Source organism: Tachypleus tridentatus, chromosome 7 (genome assembly GCF_004210375.1).
Source record: "Tachypleus tridentatus isolate NWPU-2018 chromosome 7, ASM421037v1, whole genome shotgun sequence".
NCBI classification, from domain to species: domain Eukaryota; kingdom Metazoa; phylum Arthropoda; class Merostomata; order Xiphosura; family Limulidae; genus Tachypleus; species Tachypleus tridentatus.
The window spans coordinates 39438511-39445214 of record NC_134831.1 but is presented as its reverse complement, the minus strand read 5'-3'; the positions used below and the strand labels follow the sequence as shown (position 1 = coordinate 39445214).

At 36.5% G+C, this 6704-nt stretch overlaps 1 protein-coding gene across 1 annotated transcript in view; it reads left to right on the top strand.

Moving 5' to 3' along the window:
- The first annotated feature begins 917 nt into the window (after positions 1 to 917).
- Positions 918 to 6704, top strand: part of LOC143255479 (uncharacterized) — a 221087-nt gene continuing 215300 nt past the window's right edge. Inside the window, exon 1 of the mRNA XM_076511206.1 lies at positions 918 to 1039. The gene's annotated coding sequence lies outside the window, so the exon portion shown is untranslated. The remainder of the gene's footprint in view (positions 1040 to 6704) is intronic.

Here is a 6704-nt window from a genome sequence, read left to right as displayed (position 1 = left end):
CCAGAAGATAACTATACGTTTTACAACGGTTCAAAGTTTGTGGTTTATATGTAGCTCGGATCATCAGAATATAAGTATACGTTTCATAATCGCTGTAAAGGTTTGGTTGATATGCAGCTCATATCATAAGAACATAACTATACGTTTTATTGTCGTTCAAAGCTTGTGTAACTCGGATATGTAGCTCGGATAACAAGGACATAATTTTACGTTGTAGAATCGTTCAAAGCTTGTGGTTTATATGTCGTTTGGATCATCAAAACATAATTATACGTTTTATAATCGTTTAAAACTTGTTGTTTATATGAAGCTCTGATTCTATGAACATAACTATAAGTTTTATAATCCTTCAAAGGTTGTCGTTTATATGTATCTCGGATGATAAGAACATAACTAAACTTTTTACAATTGTTCAAAACTTGTAGTTTATATGTAGTTTGAATCACCAGAACGTAACTTATACGTCTTATAATGGTTCAAAGCTTGTAGTTTGTATGCGGTTTGGATTAGAAGAACATGACTATAAGTTTTATAATCATTCAAAGCTTACGGTTTTTATGTAGTTCTGATCATCAGAATATAAATATACATCTTATAATCTTTCAGAGTTTCTGGTTTTCATGTGGTTCGGTTCATCAGAACAGAAATAATCATTTTATAATATCTGAGAGTTTCTGGTTTCTATGTGGTTCGATTCATCAGGCTATATGTTTTATAATGTTTCAAATTATGTGATTTCTGTGTATCTCGGGTCATGAAAACATGTACTGGAAGAAAAATTGTGTTAGCTCCTCGGAACGAATCATTAAAGAAAATCTTCAGAAGTTGAAACTGTGAGCACACACCACCACTAGGGGTCGCTGTGTTATTGAATATGTGACTTATGTGCTATAAACCACATATATCGTTGAGCAGCTGCTAGAATGAGCTCTTCCGTCGCCCTTCACTCCGAAACTGCGGCTCTTATGGGTATCTCAATCTATGTGGAGCACGTTCTCGCGTGCCACTTAAACTGTAGGATTCTACTATCAGCGAATCTGTAAGTACGTGTAATGTATTTGAAGTGACAGATAAAGTAAATCACTTACTTAATATATTAGTTTTCCTTTTATTCTTGTGGTGAAATATTTGCTTTGTTCTCCGGTCAATTTATCAATAACTGATTACACAGTATGTCAGTACATAAAGTTTGATATGGAAAGACATAAATGTTAACTATCTTTTTTCTGTATTTTGTTTTCTACATGTCTTATTATTGTCCCTCTCCGGATGTAATCTGTAAGTCTACTGTAAATGAAGTAAAATGTTCTCATCAACTGACCAAATTTTATATGATCATTAGACACAAGTATTGCCTGTAACTTTGTGGGTATGCTACTGTAAGAGGCTTACTTAAGTACCTGGTCTTTATTGAACTGGATACGTGATTTTCTATCAACAATACTGATTGATTTCTTTAGGAAATATTCTCTAGACCAAGAGTTTTGATTCACTCATTTGTAACAAAGATGATGGTCATCCCTCGGGAACGAGTCGTTTTTTGTCTCTTACAAAAACGAAAGGTTTTATTCTTTTGTTCATATTTGAGAGTTTTGCAGAAAATATTGATTTTGTTAAGTACTTGTTTCTCAAAGAATTTTCAACATTTTAGAAAGTACTGAGTTTGTCAGTAATAAGTTTTCAGTAAAGAAGTTATAGTATGACTAAAATGTACCAGTTGAGATTGTCACGTATAAACACCGTGTATTTTTAACGCTGTTTTAATTATAAGTTGCTTTGTTTGTTTGTTTGTAATTAAGCACAAAGCTACACAATGGGATGTCTATGCTCTGCCTATCACGGTTATCGAAACCCAGACTCTAGCGAAGTGAGTACGCAGACATACTTAAAGATATTTTAACCATGAGTTGTATTAGTTGAGATTGTCATGCACAAACACAATGTATTTTTAAAAAACATTTTAAGTACAAGTTGTATTAATTTAAATTGTCACGTGCAAATACAGTGTATCTTTAAAGATATTTTAAGTATAAGTTGTATTAATTCAGACTCATATAGAAACACCAAGTATTTTTAAAAATATTTTAAGTATAAGATGTGTTAGTTGAGATTGTCGTAAACAAATATTGTCTAATTTTAAAGCTATTCAAGAGACAAGATGTATCACTTGATGTTATGTACAAATATCGTGTATTTTTAAAGCTGTTATAAAGAGAATATGTAATAGTTTAGGTTGTCATGTACAAAAGTTTCTATTTTTAAAGACGTAAGGATCAGACAATTTCGTTTTTTTATATGCGAAATGTTTATTTTAGACAATTGTCTTTTATCCTCTTAGATTGTTTGTTTTTTTACTGTTAAAAGCTTCGAATTTGTGTATTTTGTGATAATTACGTCAGTACCATAATTCCACAACGGCTACTATCTTATGTGTTCGGGTTGTTATTACTTTAGTTCTTTCGTGTTTGATCAAACGATGTGCAATGTGCTGACTTATACAACGAAAAGTTCCCTCAAACACAGTGTCTTCTTAGATTGGAATGTTTGTGGTCGCACAAATGTGTGTACCGTTGTTTGTCTGGAATTTTTTCTGTTATTTTTTTCATATCACTGTGCGTATACTTGTTTGTTCGGCAAGTGTATTTCGTGTTCCTGCCCATATCGCTGGGTGTATTGTCTTTTGTGTGGGAAATTTGTCTATTCTTTTTGTTGCTATCCTTGGGTGTATCATTGTTTGTCTGGAGTGTAATTTTCCATACAAGGTGAAAAGAAGAACGGAACTTTTTAAAGAAACTTCGTTAAGTACAGCGCTATGAAAACAATAAACTTCTACATTTCAGAAGAACAGAAGTATATAATATATATCATTTTAAAATTTTTACAAGAAACTGGGTGTGCTTGGTTTGTTTTTGAATTCTGCGCAAAGCTACACGAGGGCTATCTGCGCTAGCCGTCCCTACTTTTGCAGTGTAAGACTACAGGGAAGGCAGCTAGTCATAACCATCCACCGCCAACTCTTGGGCTACTTTTTTTACCAACGAATAGTGGGATTGACCGTAACATTATAAGACCCCCACGGCTGAAAGGGCGAGCATGTTTGGTGCGACTGGGATTCGAACCTGCGACCCTAAGATTACGAGTCGAACGCCTTAACCCACCTGGCCATGCTGGGCCAGAGTGTGCTTGGAATGTAAATATTTTAGGCTTATTAATCACCTTTATTTAGAATGTTTGTTTAGAAAATGATTGTTTTGTTGATATATTTGAGCAGAGTAACTTCTTGTCTGCAGTGTTTACAACAGTATAAATACTGTCTGTAACCTTATATCTTTATTCTCGTATTTGGGATGTTCGTTAGAATTTCCAGCGAATATTCGAGATCCCTTAAGGCTTGTTCCCGATGCAAAACTAACGCATGTTCACAGTCTGTGAAAATAGATGCGTCGTCTTCAGCATAAATGAATATAGAAGTAGATTAGAGACCGAGGATTAGCTCGCGAGTAGATAAGATGTTAAACCAGACCGAAAAAAGCCAACATAATAATGTAAAGAAAAGAAGAAAAAGAACAACAATATTTATCGAACAAAAATCATTTTTGCCTTCGTTTAATCACATTTGTATGGAATAGGTGTGAGATATTGCTGTGGTTTTAAGCCTTGAGATATTTTCAAGTCTAATAGTAGCAGCAGATGCATTGGGGAATTATAGTATAGTGCTCAATAGTCAGAAAGATTCTCGAAACTTAGATGATTTTTTTTTTGCTTGGAACTTGAAATCGCAAACAAAGTTTAATTTAATTTTCTCCGGGAGACGACAATACACAGAGAAACAGATTTAGAAGTAAAGCCAAAGAGCAAGACAAAAGAAGGACAGCAGTTATGAAATAAATTAAATGTACCAGTAGTTCGAAACCAAAACCTAACTTAGCTTCAGGAAGTTTGTTTGTTTTTGAATGTCGCGCAAAGCTACACGAGGCTATTTGCACTGGCCGTCTCAAATTTAGCAGTGTGAGACTAGAGGGAAGGTAGCTACTCCTTTAACAAGAAATAGTGGGACTGATCGTAACATTATAACGCCACCACCGCTGAAAATGCGAGCATGTTTGGTGTGATGGGGATTCGAACCCGTGACCCTCAGATGACGAATTGAGCACGCCAAGCTACCTGGCCATTCCGGGCCATTTCAGGAAGTGACATTTAGCAGTAGCAAACATGTTATTGAAGCGTTACATTTCACTTATCGTAAAGAAACAATAAAGCCATGAAAAGAATAGCTTGGCAACTATTCCTGGCTTAGAATGGGCAGAATGTTTTTTTCAGTGCAAATAATCCTTAAGATATAATTGCTTGGGTTCCATTTGTATACAAAGCTAGGCAGTGTAATACAGCAGAGAGGGTGATTTAAAACACGACGAAATCCTCTCGTCCACAAATGGACTGAAAATAACGTCACTTATTTGTTTCTGTAGACTCTGTAAAGTTTGGTTGATTGTTTCCAACACGACAATTCAAAACGGTACTGATAAAAAAATGAATCAGAGACGGAAATTCGTAAAGGTAAATATGATCGTTGGATATTAAAGATGACTAACCAGAAAGACTTGTAGCGTAAAGCAAAAAGACTGGAAATATAATCATGTCTACAAAATTAAAATAACATTTTCCTCATGTTTGGAAAATCTGGTCATATTTTATATAAAATAAAAACTTTCTCGTTGGTTAAGAGACGTCACCTAACGTAAATCAAGTTTGTAACTGAAATTTAGATTATTTCCAGTTCCTAACTAAAACCTAGGTTACATCAAGTTCCTAAAAGAAACCTATGTCATATCAAGTTCCCAAAAGAAACCTAGGTCATATCAAGTTCCCAAAAGAAACCTAGGTCAAATCAAGTTCCCAAAAGAAACCTAGGTCATATCAAGTTCCCAAAAGAAACCTAAGCCATATCAAATTCCTAACTGAAACCTAGGTTATTTCAAGTTCCTAACTGAAACATAGATTATGTCAAGCTCATAACAGAAACCTAAGTTATATCATGTTCTTAACTAAAACCTAGGTGATATCAAGTGTTTAACTAAAACGTATGCCATACCACGTTCCTAACTGAAATCTAGGTTATATGAAACTCAGAGTATTCCTCTGATTATGCTACCTAGGTTGTCAGAGTAAGGTTTTCCAACCACATGTCTGCGGACAGCGCTGATCCATCACAACCCTCTTGGTGGTTCGACGAATTTCACAAAAACAGTTGTCTGATCTCACTTCCTAGGTGGAATAGAGTACAGAACAGTTGTCTGATCTCACTCTCCAGGTGAAATAGAGTACATAACAGTTGTCTGATCTCAGATCTCACTTTTTAGGTGGTGTAGAGTACAGAACAGTTTTCTGATCTCACTTCCTAGGTGGTGTAGAGTACAGAACAGTTTCTGATCTCACTTCCTAGGTAGTGTAGAGTACAGAACAGTTGTCTGATCTCACTTCCCAGGTTGAATAGAGTACAGAACAGTTGTCTGATCTCCCTTCCTAGGTGGTGTAGAGTACAGAACAGTTGTCTGATCTCACTTCACTTTCTAGGTGGTGTAGAGTACAGAACAGTTGTCTGATCTCCCTTCCAAGGTGGTGTAGAGTACAGAACAGTTGTCTGATCTCACTTCCTAGGTCGAATAGAGTACAGAACAGTTGTCTGATCTCACTTCCTAGGTCGAATAGAGTACAGAACAGTTGTCTGATCTCACTTCCTGGGTGGAATAGAGTACAGAACAGTTGTCTGATCTCACTCTCACTTTCTAATTGTGGAATAGAGTACAGAACAGTTGTCTGATCTCACTTCCTGGGTGGAATAGAGTACAGAACAGTTGTCTGATCTCACTTCCTAGGTGGAATAGAGTACAGAACAGTTGTCTGATCTCACTTCCAAGGTGGTATAGAGTACAGAACAGTTGTCTGATCTCACTTCCTAGGTGGAATAGAGTACAGAACAGATCTCACTTCCTTGGGTGGAATAGAGTACAGAACAGTTGTCTGATCTCACTTCCTGGGTGGAATAGAGTACAGAACAGTTCACTTCCTGGGTGGAATCTGATCTCACTTCCTAGGTGGAATAGAGTACAGAACAGTTGTCTGATCTCACTTCCTAGGTGGTGTAGAGTACAGAACAGTTGTCTGATCTCACTTCCTAGGTGGAATAGAGTACAGAACAGTTGTCTGATCTCACTTCCTAGGTGGTGTAGAGTACAGAACGATTGTTTGATTTCACTTACTAGGTGGAATAGGAGTACAGAAAATTTATCTGATCTCACTTCCTAGGTGGTGTAGAGTACAGAACAGTTTTCTGATCTCACTTCCTAGGTGGTGTAGAGTACAGAACAGTTGTCTGATCTCACTTCCTAGGTGGTGTAGAGTACAGAACAGTTGTCTGATCTCACTTCCTAGGTCGAATAGAGTACAGAACAGTTGTCTGATCTCACTTCCTAGGTGGAATAGAGTACAGAACAGTTGTCTGATCTCACTTCCTAGGTCGAATAGAGTACAGAACAGTTGTCTGATCTCACTTCCTAGGTGGAATAGAGTACAGAACAGTTGTCTGATCTCACTTCCTAGGTGGAATAGAGTACAGAACAGTTGTCTGATCTCACTTCCTAGGTAATAGAGTACAGAACAGTAGTGGTGTAGAGTACAGAACAGTTGTCTGATCTCACTTCCTA